Below are 23489 nucleotides of genomic sequence, written 5' to 3'. Positions count from 1 at the left end.
TATTTTATCTTATCTTATTTCAAAAATCAAATTTCAAAATTCAAATTTAAAAATTTTCAAAATTCAAATTTAAAAAAATTTTCAAATTTCAAATTTCAAAAATTCAAATTTCAAAAAAATTTAAAATTCAAATTTCAAAATTTAATTTTCAAATTCAAAATTTAAATTTCGATAACCTTTTAATTTAAATTTATTTTTATTTTTGCTTTTTATTAGCTACTATGAATTCTCACCCATCTCGCTTCAAGTTTGATTCCAATGTTGTTGTTAGGAATGGAAACTATAATGAGAACAGGCATCAAGGTTGGGAGAATCAAAGATAGGAGGAGTGGTATGCGAAATTGTTACTCTGAGGTTGTAAAATTTGTTGTTCGTTCTCTCCCTGGTAATGGCGCCAACAAACTGGTGCACAATACCATGGTCCAAACATATCTTCATAACTTCGTACAACTAACCAGCAAGTGCACTGGGTTGTCCAAGTAATAAACCTTACGTGAGTAAGGGTCGATTCCACGGAAATTATTGGTATGAAACAAGCTATGGTCATCTTGTAAATCTCAGTAAGGCGGATATCAAATGGTTTTGGAGTTTTCGAATAATAATAATAAATAAATGGAAGATAAAGATAGAAATACTTATGTAATTCATTGGTGAGAATTTCAGATAAGCGTATAGAGGTGCTTTCGTTCTTCTGAACTTCTGCTTTCCTGCTGTCTTCATCCAATCAGTCCTACTCCTTTCCATGGCAAGCTTTATGTAAGGGCATCACCGTTGTCAATGGCTACATCCCATCCTCTTGTGAAAAAGATCCAAATGCTCTGTCACAGCACGGCTAATCATCTGAGGTTCTCGATCATACTGTAATAGGATTCACCCTCCTTTTGCGTCTGTCACTACGCCCAGCACTTGCGAGTTTGAAGTTCGTCACAGTCACTCAATCTCTGAATCCTACTCGGAATACCACAGACAAGGTTTAGACTTTTCGGACTCTCATGAATGCCGCCATCAATCTAGCTTATACCACGAAGATTCTGATTAATAGATCCAAGAGATATTCATTAAATCTAAGGTGGAACGGAAGTGGTTGTCAGGCACGCGTTCGTAAGGGAATGATGATGATTGTCACGTTCATCACATTCATATTAAAGTGCGAATGAATATCTTAGAAGCGGAATAAGTTGAATTGAATAAAGAAACAGTAGTACTTTGCATTAAATCATGAGGAACAGCAGAGCTCCACACCTTAATCTATGGAGTGTAGAAACTCTACTGTTGAAAAATACATAAGTGATGAAGGTTCAGGCATGTCCGAGAGGCCAGCCCCCAAACGTGATCAATATGATACTAAGATGAACTAAAAATCATAAGATGTCTAAAAGACAAGTAAAAAGTTCTATTTATACTAAACTAGTTACTAGGGTTTACAGAAATAAGTAATTGATGCATAAATCCACTTCCGAGGCCCACTTAGTGTGTGCTTGGGCTGAGCTTGAAGTTTACACGTACAGAGGCTTCTTCTGGAGTTGAACGCCAAGTTGTAACGTGTTTTTGGCGTTCAACTCTGGTTCGTGACGTGTTTTTGGCGTTTAACTCCAGACTGCAGCGTAGAACTGGCGTTCAACGCCCTTTTGCGTCATTTAAACGCGGCCAAAGTATGAACTATTATATATTTCTGAAAAGCCCTAGATGTCTACTTTCCAACACAATTGGAAGTTTGCCATTTTGAGTTCTGTAGCTCCAGAAAATCCACTTTGAGTGGAGGGAGGTTAGAATCCAACAGCATCAGCAGTCCTTCTTCAACCTCTGAATCTGATTTTTGCTCAAGTCCCTCAATTTCAGCCAGAAAATACCTGAAATCACAGAAAAACACACAAACTCATAGTAAAGTCCAGAAATGTGAATTTAACATAAAAACTAATAAAAACATCCCTAAAAGTAACTAGATCCTACTAAAAACATACTAAAAACAATGCCAAAAAGCGTATAAATTATCCGTTCATCACAACACCAAACTTAAATTGTTTCTTGTCCCCAAGCAACTAAAAATCAAATAGGATAAAAAGAAGAGAATATACTATAAATTCGAAACTATCAATGAAACATAGCTCCAATCAGATGAGCGGGACTTGTAGCTTTTTGCCTCTTGAATAGTTTTGGCATCTCACTTTATCCATTGAAGTTCAGAATGATTGGCATCTATAGGAACTCAGAGTTCAGATAGTGTTATTGATTCTCCTAGTTCAGTATGTTGATTCTTGTACACAGCTACTTTATGAGTCTTGGTCGTGGCCCTAAGCACTTTGTTTTCTAGTATTACCACCGGATACATAAATGACACAGACACATAATTGGGTGAACCTTTTCAGATTGTGACTCAGCTTTGCTAAAGTCCCCAATTAGAGGTGTCCAGGGTTCTTAAGCACACTCTTCTTTTGCTTTGGACCTTGACTTTAACCGCTCAGTCTCAAGTTTTCACTTGACACCTTCACGCCACAAGCACATGGTTAGGGACAGCTTGGTTTAGCCGCTTAGGCCAGGATTTTATTCCTTTAGGCCCTCCTATCCACTGATGCTCAAAGCCTTGGGATCCTTTTTATTTACCCTTGCCTTTTGTTTTTAAGGGTTATTGGTTTTTTGCTCTTGCCTTTTGGTTTTAAGAGCTTTTGGCTTTTTCTACTTGCTTTTTCTCTTTTTTTTTCTATTTTTTTTCGCTATTTTTTTCTTTTTTTTTTTCTGCAAGCTTTTGTATTCACTGCTTTTTCTTGCTTCAAGAATCATTTTTATGATTTTTTAGATTATCAAATAACATGTCTCCTTGTCATCATTCTTTCAAGAGCCAACATATTTAACATTCTTAAACAACAACTTCAAAAGACATATGCACTGTTCAAGCATTCATTCAGAAAACAAAAAGTATTGTCACCACATCAATATAATTAAACTAAGTTCAAGGATAAATTCAAAACTCATGTACTTCTTGTTCTTTTGAATTAAAACATTTTTTTATTTAAGAGAGGTGATGGATTCATAATCACTACTTTAAGGCATAGACACTTAAATACTAATGATCATGTAATAAGACACGAACATAATTAAACATAAAGCTCAAAAATCGAAAAACAGTAAATTTAAGAACAAGGAATGAGTCTATCTTAGTGATGGTGGCGTTTTCTTCTTGAGGAACCAATGATGTCCTTGAGCTCTTCTATGTCTCTTCTTTATCTTTGTTGCTCCCAATAATTGTGTGGGGGAAAATGTATCCCCTAAGGTATCTCAGGGATCTTTTGATTTGCAGTCAAATGTTCTACCACTGAGCTATAGACCCTTGAGATGAATCTCTCCATCTCCTATGACTCGGAGATGGAAGCTTTTGTCTTCCCTTTCCTCTTTATAGAGGTTTCTCTGGCCTTAGGTGCCATCAATGGTTATGGAAAAACAAAAAAAAAAGCTATGCTTTTACCACACCAAACTTACAATGTTGCTCGCCCTCGAGCAAAAGAAGAAAGAATAGATGAAGAAGAAGGTGTGGAAGAATCTAGGATTATGAAGAGGGAAGGTGGGGATCCTGTGGGGTCCACAGATCCTGAGATGATCCTGTGAGGTCCACAGATCTTGAGGTGTCAAGGATTTACATCCCTGCACCAATTAGGCATGTAAAATGCCTTTGCATGCAATTCTGGCATTTAAACGCCGAACTGATGCTTGTTCTGGGCGTTCAACGCCTAAATGCAGCATGTTTCTAGCGTTGAACGCCAGTTCTATGCTTGTTTCTGGCGTTCAGGGCCAGCTCTATGCTCTGTTCTGGCGTTGAACGCCAGCCAGATGCTCCTTACTGGCATTTTTTATTCCGTTTTTGATTTTTTGATTTATTTTGTGACTCCACATGATCATGAACCTAAAAAAACATGAAATAACAATAAAAATAAATTAAAATTAGATAAATAAAAATTAGGTTGCCTCCCAACAACCGCTTCTTTAATGTCAATAGCTTGACAGTGGGCTCTCATGGAGCCTCACAGATGTTCAGAGCATTGTTGAGACTTCCCAGCACCAAACTTAGAGTTTGGATATGGGAGTACAACACCAAACTTAGAGTTTGGTTGTGGCCTCCCAACACCAAACTTAGAGCTTGACTGTGGGGGCTCTGGTTGACTCTGTTTTGAGAGAAGCTTACTGTGCCTCTTTTCTATGTTCACAGAAGGATGACCTTGAGTTTTGAACACAAGGGAGTCCTCATTCAATTGAAGGACTAGTTCACCTCTGTCAACATCAATCACAGCTCTTGCTGTGGCTAGGAATGGTCTTCCAAGGATGATGGATTCATCCTCATCCTTCCCAGTATCTAGGATTATGAAATCAGCATGGATGTAAAGACCTTCAACCTTTACTAATATGTCCTCTACTTGTCCATAAGCCTGTTTTCTGGAATTGTCTGCCATCTCTAATGAGATTTTAGCAGCTTGTACCTCAAAGATTCCCAGTTTCTCCATTACAGAGAGTGGCATGAGATTTATTCCTAACCCAAGGTCACATAGAGCCTTCTCAAAGGTCATGGTACCTATGGTACAAGGTATCAGGAACTTTCCAGAATCCTGTTTCTTCTGAGGCAATCTCAGTTGATCCAATGCATTTAGTTCATTGGTGAACAGGGGAGGTTCATCTCCCCACGTCTCATCACCAAATAGATTGGCATTCAGCTTCATGATTGCACCAAGGAACTTGGCAACTTGCTCTTCAGTAACATCTTCATTCTCTTCAGAAGAAGAATACTCATCAGAGCTCATGAAGGGCGTAAGGAGGTTCAATGGAATCTCTATGGTCTCTAGATGAGCCTCAGAGTCCTTTGGTTCCTCAAAGGGATACTTCTTATTGATCATTGGACGTCCCAGGAGGTCTTCCTCCTTGGGATTCACGTCCTCCCCTTCCTCTCTAGGTTTGGCCGTGTTGACAATGTCAATGGCCTTGCACTCTCCTTTTGGATTTTCTTCTGTATTGCTTGGGAGAGTACTAGGAGGGGTTTCAGTGATTCTTTTACTCAGCTGTCCCACTTGTGCCTCCAAATTTCTAATGGAGAACCTTGTTTCATTCATAAAACTCATAGTGGCCTTAAATAGATCAGAGACTAAGTTTGCTAAATTAGAGGTATTTTGTTCAGAGTTCTCTGTCTTTTGCTGAGTGGATGATGGAAAAGGCTTACTATTGCTAAACCTGTTTCTTCCACCATTATTAAAGCCTTGTTGAGGCTTTTGTTGATCCTTCCATGAGAGATTTGGGTGATTTCTCCATGAGGGATTATAGGTGTTTCCATATGGTTCACCCATGTAATTCACCTCTGCTATTGCAGGGTTTTCAGGATCATAAGCTTCTTCTTCAGAAGATGCCTCTTGAGTACTGTTGGATGCAGCTTGCATTCCATTCAGACTCTGAGAAATCATATTGACTTGCTGAGTCAATATTTTATTCTGAGCCAATATGGTATTCAGAGTATCAATTTCAAGAACTCCCTTCTTCTGAGGCGTCCCATTACTTACAGGATTCCTCTCAGAAGTGTACATAAACTGGTTGTTAGCAACCATGTTAATGAGTTCTTGAGCTTCTGCAAGCGTTTTCGTTAGGTGAATGGATCCACCTGCAGAAGTATCCAATGACATCTTAGCTAATTCAAACAGACCATCATAGAATATATCCAGGATGGTCCATTCTGAAAGCATGTCAGAAGGACACTTTTTGGTCAGTTCCTTGTATCTCTCGCAAGCTTCATAGAGGGATTCACCTTCTTTCTGTCTGAAGGTTTGAACATCCACTCTAAGCTTACTAAGCTTTTGAGGAGGAAAGAACTTGGCTAAGAAAGCCGTGACCAGCTTATCCCAAGAGTTCAGGCTATCTTTGGGTTGAGAGTCCAACCACACTCTAGCTCTGTCTCTTACAGCAAAAGGGAAAAGCATAAGCCTGTAGACTTTATGATCTACTCTATTAGTCTTAACAGTATCACAGATCTGCAAGAATTCAGTTAAGAACTGAAAAATATCTTCAGATGGAAGTCCATGAAACTTGTAGTTTTGTTACATCAGAGAAACTAATTGAGGTTTTAGCTTAAAATTGTTTGCTCCAATGGTAGGGATGGAGATGCTTCTTCCATGTAAATTGGAATTAGGTGCAGTAAAGTCACCAAGCATCCTCCTTGCATTATTATTATTATTTTTGGCTGCCATCTCCTCTTCTTGTTCGAAAATTTCTGTAAGGTTATCTCTGGATTGTTGTATTTTAGCTTCTCTTAGTTTCCTCTTCAGAGTCCTTTCAGGTTCAGGGTCTGCTTCAACAAGAATGTTCTTGTCCTTGCTCCTGCTCATATGAAAAAGAGGGAACAGAAAAATAATAATAATAGGGATCCTTTTTACCCAGGTATAGAGGTTCCCCTGTGTGAGTAGAAGAAGAAAAGAATGTAATGTAAAGAAGGGAAGAAGAGAATATTCGAACACAGAAGAAAGAGGTGGTTCGAATTTGGGTGAGATGAAGTGTCAGTAGATGAATAAATAAATAGAAGAGGATGAGAGAGAGAAGAGAATTTTCGAAAATAATTTTTGAAAAGGAGTTAATGATTTTCGAGAATTAAAGGAGAATTAAAATTAAAATTGAAATTTAAACAATTAATTAATTAAAAAGAATTTTTTGAAAAAGAGGGAGGTATTTTCGAAAATTAGAGAGGGATAGTTAGTTAGGTAGTTTTGAAAAAGATAAGAAACAAATAAAAAGTCAATTAGTTAGTTGAGAAAGATTTGAAATTCAATTTTGAAAAGATAAGAAGATAAGAAGTTAGAAAAGATATGATTGAAATAAAAAGATAAGATTTGAAAATTAAATTTGAAAAGATAAGAAGTTAGAAAAAGATTTTGAAATCAAAGTTTTTGAAAAAGATTTGATTTTTAAAAATCAAAATTAATGACTTGATTCACAAGTAATCACAAGATATGATTCTAGAACTTAAAGTTTGAATCTTTCTTAACAAGCAAGTAACAAAAGTTGAAATTTTTGAATCGAAACATTAATTTTTGATGATATTTTCGAAAATTATGAGATAATTTTTGAAAAATATTTTTAAAATTTTTGAAAATAAATGAGAAAAATAAAAAAGATTTGATTTTTGAAAAAGATTTTGAAAAGATAAGATTTTTAAATTGAAAATTTGATTTGACTCATAAGAAACAACTAAATTTTAAAAAGTTTTGAAAAAGTCAACTCAAATTTTCGAAAATTTATTAGTGAAAAAGGGAAAGATATTTTTTTTTATTTTTGAATTTTTAATGATGAAAGAGAAAAATATGAAAAAGACTCAATGCATGAGAATTTTTAGATCAAAACAATGAATGCATGCAAGAACACTATGAATGTCAAGATGAACATCAAGAACACTTTGAAGATCAAGATGAACATCAAGACTTATTTTTTTTTTTTTTGAAAAATTTTCAAGAAAAGAAAACATGCAAGACACCAAACTTTGAAATTTTTCATGTATAGACACTATGAATGCAAGAATGCATATGAAAAACAAGAAAAGACACAAAACAATATAATATGAAGATCAATCAAGAAGGTTTATCAAGAACAACTTGAAGATCATGATGAATGCAATGCATGAATGCATGAATTTTCGAAAAATGTAAAATGAATATGCAATTGACACCAAACTTACAATTTGACTCAAGACTCAAACAAGAAACATGAAATATTTTTTATTTTTATGATTTTCTAAATTTTTTTGTATTTTTCGAAAATTAATTTGAAAAAGAAAAATAAGAATTCCAAAATTTTTAATATGAATTCCAGGAATCTTGCATTCTTAGTCTAAAGTTCCAGTCCAGGAATTAGACATGGCTCACTAGCCAGCCAAGCTTTCAATGAAAGCTCCGGTCCAAAATACTAGACATGGCCAATGGCCAGCCAAGCTTTTAGAATACACATCAGGCATACAGCAGCAGGAGGATCAGCAACAGCTAGCTTGCTCTTGTGATGGTGGTTTGGAAGCCTCAGTCTAAAAGAATTTAGACATGGCTTTACAGCCAGCCAGGCTTCAACATGCTTCATGAAACACTAGGATTCATTCTTAAAAATTCTGAAGAACATAAATAAAAAAAATTTTTTTTTGAAAAGAAAACGAAAAGAAAGTTACCCAATCAGAGCAACAAGATGAACCGTCAGTTGTCCAAACTCAAACAATCCCCGGCAACGGCGCCAAAAACTTGGTATGCGAAATTGTTACTCTGAAGTTGTAAAATTTGTTGTTCTTTCTCTCCCTGGTAATGGCGCCAACAAACTGGTGCACAATACCATGGTCCAAACATATCTTCACAACTTCGCACAACTAACCAGCAAGTGCACTGGGTCGTCCAAGTAATAAACCTTACGTGAGTAAGGGTCGATTCCACGGAAATTGTTGGTATGAAGCAAGCTTTGGACATCTTGTAAATCTCATTCAGGCGGATATCAAATGGTTATGGAGTTTTCGAATAATAATAATAAATAAATGGAAGATAAATATAGAAATACTTATGTAATTCATTGGTGAGAATTTCAGATAAGCGTATAGAGGTGCTTTCGTTCTTCTAAACTTCTGGTTTCCTGCTGTCTTCATCCAATCAGTCCTACTCCTTTCTATGGCAAGCTTTATGTAAGGGCATCACCGTTGTCAATGGCTACATCCCATCCTCTTGTGAAAAAGATCCAAATGCTCTGTCACAGCACGGCTAATCATCTGAGGTTCTCGATCATACTGGAATAGGATTCACCCTCTTTTTGCGTCTGTCACTACGCCCAGCACTCGTGAGTTTGAAGTTCGTCACAGTCACTCAATCCCTGAATCCTACTCGGAATACCACAGATAAGGTTTAGACTTTTCGGACTCTCATGAATGCCGCCATCAATCTAGCTTATACCACGAAGATTCTGATTAAGAGATCCAAGAGATATTCATTCAATCTAAGGTGGAACGGAAGTGGTTGTCAGGCACGCGTTCGTAAGGGAATGATGATGATTGTCACGTTCATCACATTCATATTGAAGTGCGAATGAATATCTTAGAAGCGGAATAAGTTGAATTGAATAAAGAAATAGTAGTACTTTGCATTAAATCATGAGGAACATCAGAGCTCCACACCTTAATCTATGGAGTGTAGAAACTCTACAGTTGAAAAATACATAAAAGATGAAGGTTCAGGCATGGCCGAGAGACCAGCCCCCAAACGTGATCAATATGATCCTAAGATGAACTAAAAATCATAAGATGTCTAAAAGACTAGTAAAAAGTTCTATTTATACTAAACTAGTTACTAGGGTTTACAGAAATAAGTAATTGATGCATAAAGCCACTTCCGGGGCCCACTTACTGTGTGCTTGGGCTGAGCTTGAAGTTTACACGTGCAGAGGCTTCTTCTGGAGTTGAACGCCAAGTTGTAACGTATTTTTGGCGTTCAACTCTGGTTCGTGACGTGTTTCTGGCGTTTAACCTCAGACTGCAGCGTAGAACTAGCGTTCAACGCCCTTTTGTGTCATATAAACTCGGCCAAAGTATGGACTATTATATATTGCTAGAAAGCCCTGGATGTGTAATTTCTAACACAATTGAAAGCGCGCCATTTTGAGTTTTGTAGCTCCAGAAAATCCACTTTGAGTGCAGGGAGGTCAGAATCCAACAGCATCAACAGTTCTTCTTCAACCTCTGAATCTGATTTTTGCTCAAGTCCCTCAATTTCAGCCAGAAAATACCTGAAATCACAGAAAAACACACAAACTCATAGTAAAGTCCAGAAATGTGAATTTAACATAAAAACTAATAAAAACATCCCTAAAAGTAACTAGATCCTACTAAAAACATACTAAAAACAATGCCAAAAAGCGTATAAATTATCCGCTCATCAAGGAGCCACAAGAATTTGATCAACCCTCATGACAACAACCACCTCCAATAGACTATCAACAACCACCACCATATGCCTATGAATCCTCTCCTCAACATGACTTTGGACCACTATACTCACAAGCCCCTTTCCGCCATTCACCTCCATATGACCCTAACCCACATCCACCATACCAACCACCCTATGAACCGAATGAGCCATACATAGAACCACCCCAAACCTCCATGGAGAAAGCACTTGCCGATCTAAACTCTACTATACAAGCTCTCTTCGCCCAAATCAGACCACCAAATACCTTCAATAATCAACCCTCAAGCTCTAGTGCACTTCCTTGTCAACCACAGAATGATCTCTCTATCCCATCACCACCATCCATGGAAGAGTACCTACATCCATCAATCCAAGAGCAACATGATCTCAATGATGCTATTGACATGGAAAAAGAGAGAATGGATCATCTTCGCGAATCTATACTTCATAAGGAGCTAGAGGAGGCCCTAAAGGTGAAGGTAGTAGAGACCCTTGAAGATGAAAGAGTCGGTTAAAGGAGTTCTCATGGAAAGAAAACCATCGAGGATGAGTACGATTTTATACTTAAACAACTGGACAAAGTAGCAATTATTAAAAAGGAAGAAGTGGTTGCAGACTTAAGAGATGTTGTACCTCCATTGGGAAGTCCAGTCACAGAGCCTCCTTCCATGCCCTTGGTGAGCAGTGAAGAAAAGATTGAACTGGAAGAAAGCTACCAAGAGGAAGAGGTTAAAATTGAAGAAGCTTGCAAAGAGGTGGAAGTTGTCAAAGAGCACAAGGGAGTGGAGCTTGAAATCACCTTGCCAAAGTTATTGGAGACCCATCCCCCTAAGTTGCCATCATCCTTCACAAAATTCAAGTGGGTAAAATTCATATCCCTTAGCTTTCTAATTCCACTTGAATATGGGCTACTGGAGACGGATGGTCAACTTAGAGCTCTTTATGGCATAAAGAGTAAGAGAAAGATGGTCAGTGGTAAGAATTGTCCTGCAAAGTTCATCATGGTTGGAAGCTTTAAGTTTAAACGCAAAGGTTGGTGTAAAGCTCAGCTGAATGGGTCTAGGAAGTTGTTTGGCCACTTTAGTGAGAATTCAGATTGCTTGCTACCCGGATGGAATCATGATGATCAACAAGAAAACAGTTGCAAAAGCAAGATTTGGGACCCCGGAATCCAGTCTAGAAATCAACACTCTTGGGGCCTTGTCACTTGCTTTAACTTACTTGAAAGCTTTCTGTGCCTAATTTGGGATCCCGGAGGCCATTGGAATTACAAACATTGGTGGAGATTCCTGGATGAGTTCAAGCATAAGCCACCATAACAGGAAGCTCATCAAATGTCCAACTTAAGGACTTTAACTAAAAGTGCTAGGTGGGAGACAACCCACCATGGTATGATCGTTCCTTTTTTATTTTTATTTAGTTTTATTTGTTTTTGAGTTTTATTTTATTTTATTATATTGAACCTGGAGTTTTGCATCACATTCATATTAACACTGCATTCTACATTTTTTTCAGATAAAAAAAAAGCACGCACGCGACGCGGCAGCGTCGCTGACGCGTCCGCGTCACTAGTGCGTTGGGGAGAAAAGAATTGAATAGAGAGTCACGCGAAAGCGTGGCTGGAGGCGCGCTAATGGCAAAAATTGATCCACGTGACCGCATCGCTGACGCGGCCGCGTCAATTGGAAAAATAGCTTCCCACGCGATCGCGTCACCCACGCGACCGCGTGGCTCTGAGAAGTCGACGTAAATGGGTGCATGGAAGAAAGTTGAGCTAGAGTTGGGCTGGACTCGTGCTGGAAGCCCAAGCCCTCCCACACGAACGCGTGCCCTACGCGTTCGCGTCGTTTTCAAAAGATGGCCACCCACGCGACCGCGTCAACCACGCGATCGCGTCACCCAGATTTTTGGCAAAAAGAGTTTCGAACAGAGAGTTGCGCGACCGCGAGGCTGCACTCGCGCCAATCGCACAAAACAAGCCACGCGATCGCGTGACCCACGCGTCCGCGTCTCCTGACCTTCTTGCGCACCACGCGACTGCGTCACTCACGCGTCCGCGTCACAAGCGGCGCACAGAATATCCAGATCAGCCAAATTTCTTATCTTTTCTTCTCTAATCCTTATTTTTCTTATCTTTTCTTATTTCTTTCTTCTTGCTTTCTTATTTTCTCTCACTTCCATTCTATTTTATTTAATTTATTTGCATACTTTCATTCATTGCATATTTTTAAAATTATTATTGGTGTTCAAATGTTCTTATTCAACTGTTACATCTTTTCTGGTATTTTCTTGGTGCTTAGTGACTTGTTTCATTCTTATTGAGTAATATTATTTAAATCAATGCCAATCTTTTATATCTGTATTACTCTTGCATTGACATGAATTTATATTATCTCTCTTTCCCCACTATCTTCTCCATTGTTGCAAATTTTGCACCACTGGTATGCCATGTGCTTATATTATTTTCTCACGTACATGTTGAAGCTTCCATGTAAATGAGACCCTTATCATTTGGCATTAACCCAACCATACTTCATTTATTTTCTTATCTCTATTATTGGGTTACCCTTCTTCCCTTTTTCTTTCAGGATGGCCACCAGGAAGAGAACCGAAAGACGCTTACATGGGGAGACAAGCAAGTCAATCTGCACAATCTATAGCGAAAAGCATCAGTTGAAGCCACCCGTCCACTTGCACATCTCAGCATGCACCGAGGACGGTGCAATCTTTAAGTGTGGGGAGGTCGATACCGATCTCCATGGGTTAGTTATTTCTTGACTCAACACCAAATTTTTTATTTTATCTGTTTGTTTATTGTTGCATTTGCATGTTTGATTGCATATTTGTTTGATTTTTTGCATATTTTACCACTTGGTTGAAGTAATATTTTCTTTTTTCAAGAAACCTTTTAGAGCATTTCACTAATTTGAAAAAATTTATATTAAAACTTGTTTGGAAGTTGTATTTGGAACATGGTTTTTGAGCTAAAGAACACACAACCTGTGAGATTTGAGCTTATTTATATGGTTACACTATTTAACCATAAATTTTTATTCTTGTGTGTTTTCTTCATTATGATTGCAATCTTTACTTTGTTCCATTCTATATGTCCACTATTTAGTGTATTTACATGCTTGCATATTGAGGCCATTATTTGTTATTAGCTCACTTATCCCAAATAAGCCTACCTTTTACAACACCCTTGTTAGCCACTTTGAACTTTTTACCCCTTCTATTTTCATAACCACATTACTAGCCTTAAGCAGAAAAATAAAATAAAAATCCCAAGTTGAATCCTTGGTTAGCTTAAGATAGATATTGTGTATAATTTAAGTGTGGGAAATTTTATGGGAACATGGGATGATATGAAAAAGTAGGGAATTAAATTGAATAAGTTATTTGAAAATTTGGAAAGCATGCTCATGCGAAATCAAAATAATTAAATTACCATGTGCATTGAAAAAAAAAATAACATATATATATATATATAAGTAATTAAATAAGGGGATACAAAAAAAAAGAAAAAAGAAAGAAAAAAAAGAAAATAAAAGAGAAAAATAAAAGAGAAAAATAATATTATCCCAAATGCAAAATAAAAAGAATCAATGCACATGGGACAAAATTAAAAAATAAGTTTGATACATGAGCATGTAATACAAGTGGGAAAAATTTGGGTAGTTAGGTAAAGTATTTTAAAATTGTATAAAGTATGTATATGTTAGGTGAGATCTTAGACTAGTCAAGGATTCAATTTGTTAGCTCACTTAGCCTTATATATATATATATATATATATATATATATATATATATATATATATATATATATATATATATATATATATCCTTACCCTTACCTTAGTCCCATTACAACCTTGAAAAGACCTCATGATGTTTGCATTGGTATACTAAATTTTGTTGATTGGTTAGATGAAGAACAAAGTTTTAGAAAGCATGATTAGAGAAGACTAGAGTGAATTACCCTATACACTTGAGAGACTAGAGTGATATACACTACCAGTAAGGGTTCAGTGCTTAATTCTATGTTCCCTGCTTTCATGAGCTATCTTCTTACAAGTTTACTTGTCTCTTATTGTATAATTTGAATTAGTGAAATCTGATTTATGTTTGTCTTGGAGAACTTATTTGCTTTTAACCAAGTATAGAAACATTTTTGTATGTAGTTGCATTCATATAGGTAGGTTGCATTTCATACATTCTATCATTCCTCTTCACCTTTATAGTTTCTCTTGAGCTTAGCATGAGGACATGCTATTGTTTAAGTGTGGGAAGGTTGATAAACCACTATTTTATGGTTTATCTTGTGCTTAATTGAGTGGTTTTTATCAACTCTTTACCCACTTATTCATACTATTTGCATGTTTTACAATTCCTTCCCAGAATTTGTGCTATGATTGGAAACATGCTTCTTTGATCTTATAATTGCTAATATTAATCCTCTCTTATTACCACTAGATGCCTTGATATGTGTGTTAAGTGATTTCAGAGATTACAGGGCAGGAATGGTTTAGAGGATGGAAAGGAAGCATGCAAAAGTGGAAGGAATACAAAAAGTTGAAGAAACTGCAAAGCTGTCATCCTGACCTCTTCGCATTCAAACAGTCATAACTTGAGCTACAGAGGTCCAAACGACGCAGTTCTAGTTGCGTTGGAAAGCTAACGTCCGAAGCTTTGATTTGATATATAATGTGCTATAGTTTCCCTAACGCTAGGTGACGCGATCGCGTGCTCCATGCGGCCGCGTCGCAGTGACAGAATTCCAGCGTGGTTAAATTCGAGACCAGCGAATTCTGGGCTGTTTTCGACCCAGTTTGCGGCTCAAAAAACACAGATTAGAGGCTATAAAGTGGGAGAATACATCCATTCATGAACAGATTTTCATATTCACAATTTTAGAAGTAGATGTAGTTTTTTAGAGAGAGAGGTTCTCTCGTCTCTCTTAGGATTAGGATTTAGGACTTCTCTTAGTTTTAGGAGTGACTCTCAATCCCAGGTTCAATGTTCTTTTTTTTTATTTCTCTAATTTAATTTGTATGTCAGATTTAAGTTCTTTTGTGAATGCAATTCGAGGTATTTTCAGACTTAATTTTGCTTTGCTTTATTTATATGAATGCTTTTAATTTAATTTAGATATTTTCCCTTTTGGTCTTGGTTAAGAAATCAGTAACTCAGGAATTATCTAACTCAATAGCATAATTGATAATTGTTATCCTTGCTAATTGAATTAATCTTCAATAATCCCAATCTTTTCTTAGGAATTAACTAGGATTCAAAGATCTAACTAATTAGTCGCTTGACCTTCCCTTGTTATAGCAAAGGTTAACTAAGTGGAATTAAGATTCAGTTTTCATCATCATTGATAAGGATAACTAGACTGGACTTCCAATTTCTCATACCTTGCCAAAAGTTTATTTTACAGTTATTTATTTATTTTATTTGTCATTTAAATATATCTGTGCTCATTGCCCAAGCTCCAAAACCCCCCAATTTACAAAACTCATAACCAATAATAAGAACATACTTCCCTGCAATTCCTTGAGAAGACGACCCGAGGTTTGAATACTCGGTTATCAATTTCAAAGGGGTTTGTTACTTGTGACAACCAAAATATTTGTATGAAAGGACTTTTGAAGGTTTAGAAACTATACTTACAACGAGGATTTATCCGTAATTTCTAGACCACGCAAAAGTTCTCTCATCACCCTACAAAGGGGTTTATCAATGATCTCAAACACTTTGAGGCTATTGAGGTTTTAATACTTATAATTAACTCTACAAAGAAAACTGAAAGCAAGAAAGAAAATCCCGCGAACACTGCAACACACACGAAACCCTGACACAAAAGGCGTCTACTTTTTGTTCCTCTATTGATACAGAACTTCCCAATTCTGCTTCAAATTCGAGTGATCAATTAATCGATCCTCTATTTTTGTTTTTTTTTTCACCCTCCAGGTTGGAATTGAAATGCAGAGAAAAGCAGCATTGCCGTTGAGGGACGCAAAAAGCGGCAATGCGAACAAGATGAAGGCTCTGTGCAGCAAGGAAGCTTTGGTGAAGCTTCTGCGATGGCATTTTGGTTACCCAAATTTCAGGGGCAAGCAATTGGACGCTATTCAAGCTGTTCTCTCAGGTTCATTTTTGCAAAAATCTCTCCTTTTTTATTTTTTGGTTTCCGTTACTGTTAGGTTGTTGAGAAATCATAGGAAATTGAATTCTGCATTTTTTTATAGGTCTCACTTTTCACTACTGGCATTATATTTTAGGACCAATTATGGAAACATTCAATAGGGTTGAAATAAATTCGATATTGATTTGTTAGTGAATTTTTCAAAGCAAATTCTCAATTCGAATCATGAATCTCGTGAAGTGTTGACAAAATGTTATGCCACTAAATGAATGCTACATTTATCTGGTTTTGTTCATATGCATGGTTGTTCTGTTAGCATGGTTTTGATGATAAGCTTGATAGAGCTTGTATTTTAGTATTTTACTCTCTCTATGATCTTTTGGTTTATTTGCTCTCATTCCCTAGGAATTGGATCTCACTCAGTCTGACAAATAACTTGTATGCATGTTTGTTTTTATGCATTCTGTGCATGACCATGATTGAAGTTAGTTCTTTTCTTCTTTGCTAGTTGCTAGATGCCAGTCTGATTCAGATTCAGATAAAGTTGTGGACACTACCACTAGAGAAGAGACAGAACTGCTTGTTGGTTTGAAAAATGATGGTAACTCAATAAACTTTGATACATGTGATTTTAGCCTGGAACTTTTGACCTTGTTGGCACTATTTTGTATGAGATAGACTAGCATCCTTACCAGAATACCTTCTTTAATGGCACTGTTGAAGTTGCCGAGGCCGGTGGCTTTGTTACATTTTTTTTGTTCAAGCATATATAATATTGAGAAACGAAGCTGATTATGATTTAAATTATAAAATAAAACTCTAAACTTTTTTTCTATCTCTCAAGCCACTTTCATACTCTTTCTGATAATGTTATGAATATTTTCTCAGAAAACAAAGAGGGCTCCAACAGATGCTTAGTCTTTCTAGCAGTTATTATTATTTATACTTTCATTCAATTGATTAAGACCTTAGTCTTTTCTAGCAGTTATTATTATTGGAACTTGGAAGTAGTATCTATGTATGATGATCTTACTACCAATATTTCGGTATGACATTCTAATCTATGTATGATGATGACCTCTTAGCTAACTTAGCTTCTATATTATTATAACTATGCAACAAACATATATTTGAAAATTAATGTGGAGTCTATTTAATTTCGTGAAACAGAATGTTCTACCAGTATCCAAACAACTAGAGTATTTTGAGCATTACAAGATTCACATGAGGAAATTGTTGAGAGAGAAAAGAGCTGAATTCATTATAAGGAATGCATTGTATGTGATAAGTATGAGCACAAATGATTTCCTACAAAACTATTTCTTGGAGGATACTCGCCCAAAGCAATACAGCTTGCCGAAATTTGAGGAATTCTTGCTCTCCCAAATGACTAAGGACATTGAGGTTAGTTAATTCCCTTAACTTAATTAAGCTCAGTTTTTAGTTCCATTTAGAAAATTTGATAGCTTATACAGTAGTGTCCTTGTGCTATAGGAATAGGAAACTATTGTTTGCAACTTTACACAAAGATATTATTGTTTTGCTACATTGGAGTGGTGGACCCACGTTAGTTAGGCCAGGGTCCCTTGAGTGAAAAACATGTTCAATAAATGCTCTACCACTGTGGCAGATTGTTTGAACAATGGTTGAAGTTGGGACTAGATCAACAGATGCTTCAATGGATGAATGGATCGAGGTCTGTATGAATGCCGTATACAACAATATCGGATTCTATGTCTCCTGCAGAATTTTCAATGCATGTTCTAGGAAAATTTATAGCCACTTTTTATTTATTTATAACATTTTCTAGAAGTTACATAAAAAATCAGAAATCAGTGGCTGTGAGTGTTCCTGTAGAACAAATTAAATGTGCTTCAAGAGCATGCAAGCATCTCTCTCTTTCTTGCAGTTCTATTTTAAAGTTGTGTTCTTGTTATCCTCCTTCACTTTTTCTTAATCCAATAAAACATTGCTAGGCTTCTGAAATCTGTCCATGTCCTATTTTTTGACACTAGGGAACTGCATATGCTCAGTCCAATGCAAACAAATCAAAGAAGAATAAGTAGATGAACAAATATTTTCAAGTTTCAGCCACACAACATTCTACCATGGAGTGAAGAATCATGTAACTCAGATTAGATTGGAGAGTTTAAACTTTAAAGAGAGCATGAGGAAATAGTTTTAAAATTTAGGCTGAAAGTCCGGCCCTTATCTGTTGTAGTTTAAAAGAAATTTTGGGGTATCTTTTTTATTGAGACAGTGAGATATTGGATAATGGTGTTGAAAAATAACATCCAATTTTATAGATATCATGTAATGAATATTATGTTTATCTATGTGATTTTTGGCTTTCTTTTTTTCAATTTACAGTGTGTTTGATGGAGTAATTTAGAAAACAAATCTAAAGTATTTATTTTGCAATAGAAAAATTTTAAAAAATTCTATTTTATCTTACTGACGGATTTACAGACGGATTTTCTGTCTGTATTCAGAGTGTGGGATGATTTTCCAAGGTTCAAATTACAGACAAAAAATCTGTCGAAAAATCTGTCTATAATTATAGACGAAAAATCTGTCAGAAAATTTGTCTGTAATTATCGACAGAAAATCTGTCGGAAAATCTGTCTGTAATTACCGACGGAAAATCCGTCAAAAAATTTGTCAAAAAGTTCGACGTTTCAGGAAAATGGATGGAGAATTTACAGAGGAAAAATCCGTCGATAACTGGTAAAAATCTGTCGGTAATTTTTCAACGGAAAAAAATCCGTCGGTAAGTAATTTCCGACGAGGCTTTTACAAAGGGACAAAATCCGTCGGTAATTTCGTCAGTATCCAAAAATCCGTCTGTAACAAAGACTAAATCTATCTGTAAATCTGTTTGTATTAATCCATTTTCTAGTTGTGTTAACAGAGGACGAGTATATCCTCGCCTATACAAGTTATCATTAAACAATGTAAAGAATGAAGCTTGTCTCCTGAATTTCTTCAAATTACTAATTTTAGGGGAAATATTTCCAGTTTTTAGATGTTGGATATAAGGCCATCACCAATCATCCTCATTAGAAATGTGGCAAATATTAATGAAATGAATGCTTGGTGTAATCATAGTGGATTGTAAGAGAGTAGCCGTGTGTGATTGTGTACTGGCGAGTTTTGACAAAATGTCAACTCGGTAATTTCGTTCCCTTGGAATATGATGAATTTCAATTTTTGAAAAATGAGATATGAGTGAGTTGACAATATCTAGGTATTTTGTTAGGAGAGAATCTTTGACTTGAAAAGATTGATTTACCTATTGCACTACTTATAAGGAGTCACAATGTACCTTTATTTCAGCAATGCTTAACTCAATGGCTAACCTTAGGCCTGCATTAGTGCTTCATATTCGGCCTGATTATTGTTAGCCTTGAAAGAGAAGTGTAAGGAGTGTTCTAAAATAATTTCATTACCATCTTCGAGAAGAATCCCCGCCCTTAACCCTTGAGAGTTAGAGGCACCGTTGACGTAAAATGTCCATTCTGCTCGCATATCATCGGAGGTAGGAGCAGTAAACTCGGCAACAAAGTCAGCAAGGTATTCTTATTTGATTGATCTTCGGGCTTGATATCTGATATCAAATTGGGATAGTTTGATAGACCATTTTATTAATCGTCCAGCTAACTCTGGTTTTGTCAGGAGTTGTCATAGCGGTTGTTCAATTCGAACATTGATGATATGACTCAGGAAATAAGGTCGGAGACACCTAGTGGAGAAGACCAAGGCAAGGGCGAGCTTTTCTATCTTCGGATAGTGAAGCTCGGAATTTTGGAGAGATTTGCCAATGAAGTAAATAGGCCTTTGCATCTTGTCCCTCTCTATAACAAGAACAGAACTAATTGCCCAGTCAGTAATGGATAGATAAAGATAAAGCTCTTCTCCAAGTTCAGTCTTTTACAAAATGGGAGGTTTTGAAAGAATGTTTTTTAAATTTTAAAAAGCAGTATCACATTAATCATCCCATCTGAATTTGTTTTTCTTTTTGAGTGATTGAAAAAAGTAGAAAGATTTGGAAGCTAAACAAGGTAAAAATCTTGATAAAGCAGCGAGTCTCCCTGTTAATCGTTGGACCTTTTTAACTGTCTGAGGACTTTGCATATCCAAAATAGCTTAGCATTTTTCAAGGTTTCTTGTCAGCAAAGAGCCGAGAAATTTACATCCTTGGACACCAAAGGCAAATTTGTCACAGTTTAATCTTATGTTATATTTTAGGATTTGTGCAAAAATCTCCAAAAGGTCATCCATGTGAGATTTCCTGACTTTGAATTTTGCAACCATGTCATCGACGTAGACTTCGATGCTTCAACCAATTTTCTTGGCAAACATTTTGTCCATGAGTCTCTAATAAGTAGCCTTTGCATTCTTAAGGGTAAAAGACATAACTTTATAGCAAAAATTACCGTATTCAGTTATGAAAGCTGTTTTATCTTGGTTTGATAGGTGCGTGAGGATCTGGTTATAACCAGAATATGCATCCATAAAACTTAAAGTTCAATGGATGGAAGGATATGCATATTTAGGAAATGCTTTATTTAAAATCAGTGAAGTCAACGCACATGCGCCAATTACTATTATGTTTCTTTACGATGACAACATTAGCTAACCATGTTGTGAACCTGATTTTGCGAATGAAATTGGCATCAATGAACATTTGGGTCTCTAATAAGCGGATAATTTATACGCTTTTTGGCATTGTTTTTAGTATGTTTTTAGTATATTTTAATTAGTTTTTATTATATTTTTATTAGTTTTTATTTAAAAATCACTCTTCTGGACTTTACTATGAGTTTGTGTGTTTTTCTGTGATTTCAGGTATTTTCTGGCTGAAATTGTGGGACCTGAGTAAAAATCTGATTCAGAGGCTGAAAAAGGACTGCAGATGCTATTGGATTCTGACCTCCCTGCACTCAAAATGAATTTTCTGGAGCTACAGAAGACCAATTGGCGCGCTCTCAATTACGTCGGAAAGTAGACATCTTGGGCTTTCCAGCAATATATAATAGTTCATACTTTGCCCGAGATTTGATGGCCCAAACAGGCATTCTAAGTCAGCTCAAGAATTCTGGCGTTTAACTCCAAAACTGGCACAAAAGTTGGAGTTAAACGCCCAAACTGGCACAAAAGCTGGCGTTTAACTCCAAGAAAAGTCTCTACACGAAAATGCTTTAATGCTCAGCCCAAGCACACACCAAGTGGGTCCGGAAGAAGATTTCTGCATTAATTACTGATTTCTGTAAACCCTAGGCTACTAGTTCTCTATAAATAGGACCTTTTGCTATTGTATTTAGAGACACTTGATATACTTTTGATCTTTGAGAGTCTTATGCACGTTTGGAGGCTGGCCTCACGGCCATGCCTAGACCTTGTTCTTATCTATTTTCAACGGTGGAGTATCTACACACCATAGATTAAGGTGTGGAGCTCTGCTGTTCCTCATGACTTAATGCAATTACTACTGTTTTTCTATTCAATTCATGCCTACTTCTTCTCTAAGATATCACTTATTCTTCAACTTGATGAATGTGATGATTCGTGACACTCGTCATCATTCTCACCTATGAACGTGTGCCTGACAACCACCTCCGTTCTACCTTCGATTGAGTGTGAATCTCTTGGGTTTCTAATCTAAGATTAGAACCTTCATGGTATAGGCTAGAATTAATGGCAGCCATTCCTGAGATCCGGAAAGTCTAAAACTTGTCTGTGGTATTCCGAGTAGGATCTGGGAAGGGATGACTGTGACGAGCTTCAAACTCGCGATTGTGGGGCGTGTGACAGACGCAAAAGGATCAATGGATCCTATTCCGACATGATCGAGAACCGACAGCTGATTAGTCGATGTTGTGACAGAGCATCAGGACCATTTTCACTGAGAGGACGGGATGTAGCCATTGACAACGGTGATGCCCAACATAAAGCTTGCCATGGAAAGGAGTATGAATGATTGGAAGAAGGCAATAGGAAAGCAGAGGTTCAAGGGGAACAAAGCATCTTCATACGCTTATCTGAAATCCACCAATGAATTACATAAGTATCTCTATCTTTATTTTATGTTTTATTCATCTTTTAATTATCAATCCTCCATCACCATTTGAATCTTCCTGACTGAGATTTACAAGATGACCATAACTTGCTTCAAGCCGACAATCTCCGTGGGATCGACCCTTAGTCACGTAAGGTTTATTACTTGGACGACCCAGTGCACTTGCTGGTTAGTTGTGCGGAATTGTGACAAAGTGTGATTCACGTTTGAGAGCTCCAAGTCTTTGGCGCCATTATTGATGATCACAATTTCGTGCACCAAGTTTTTGGCGCCGTTGCCGGGGATTGTTCGAGTTTGGACAACTGATGGTTCATCTTGTTGCTTAGATTAGGTATCTTTTCTTCAGAATTTTTAAGAATGAATTCTAGAGTTTCAAGGTGATGTTCCCACCATCACAAAAGCTGATTGATTCTCATCAATTTAGCTATTGAATGTAATATCCTGCTGAAGCTTGGCCAAACATGTCTAATCTTTTTAGACTGAAGCTTTAGACTAACATTGCATGATTCCTGGAATTCTCATTAAAAGTTTTGATTCTCTTTATTTTCTTTTCTATATAATTTTCGAAAAAAATACAAAAAATTATAAAACCATAAAATCAAAAATATTTTTATGTTTCTTGTTTGAGTCTAGTATCAACTTTTAAGTTTGGTGTCAATTGCATGTCTTTATTCTTGCATTTTTCGAATACATGCATTATGTTCTTCGTTAATCTTCAAGTTGTTCTTGATGATTTCATTGCTCTGATCTTTAAATTCTCTTGTTTTGTGTGTTTTGTTGTTTTTCATATGCATTTTTACATTGTTATAGTCCTTAGTATACAAACATTTAAGTTTGGTGTCTTGCATGCATTGTTTATTTGATCTTAGTTGCATTTTTATTGTTTCTCATCATCAAAAATTCAAAAATATTTTTCAAAACTATGTCTTTTCGAGTCAATAATACAGAGAATTGAAGATTCAGAACATTCAACAGAGGAATCAAACAGAAAAAGCTGGGCGTTCAAAACGCCCAGTGAAGAAGGAAAACTGGCGTTTAAACGCCAGCCAGGGTACTTGGCTGGGCGTTTAACGCCCAAAAAGGTAGAGATTTGGGCGTTAAATGCCAGAATGGGCACCATTCTGGGCGTTTAACGCCAGGATCACACTAGAGGGAAGATTTTGTTTTTAATTCACATTTTTTTCAAGTTTTCATAATTTTTCAAAATCAAATCTTTTTCAAATCATATCTTTTCAATCATATCTCTTTCAAAATCAATTTCTTTCCATTTTTTTTATTTTCGAAAATCCATGTTATAATTCAAGATTTACTTCAAAAATTTTCA

General features: G+C 36.4%; 1 non-coding gene across 1 annotated transcript; it reads left to right on the top strand.

Moving 5' to 3' along the window:
• Positions 1–5705: 5705 nt before the first annotated feature.
• On the top strand, positions 5706–5813 carry LOC148577709 (small nucleolar RNA R71). Its single transcript, XR_015902884.1, has one exon. It is a non-coding gene; the product is annotated as a small nucleolar RNA R71 (small nucleolar RNA).
• Positions 5814–23489: the final 17676 nt, after the last annotated feature.

Source organism: Arachis ipaensis, chromosome B1 (genome assembly GCF_059453495.1).
Source record: "Arachis ipaensis isolate K30076 ecotype BB chromosome B1, ASM5945349v1, whole genome shotgun sequence".
Lineage (NCBI taxonomy): Eukaryota > Viridiplantae > Streptophyta > Magnoliopsida > Fabales > Fabaceae > Arachis > Arachis ipaensis.
The sequence above is the reverse complement of the archived record's forward strand: the minus strand, read 5'-3'. Positions and strand labels throughout refer to the sequence as shown.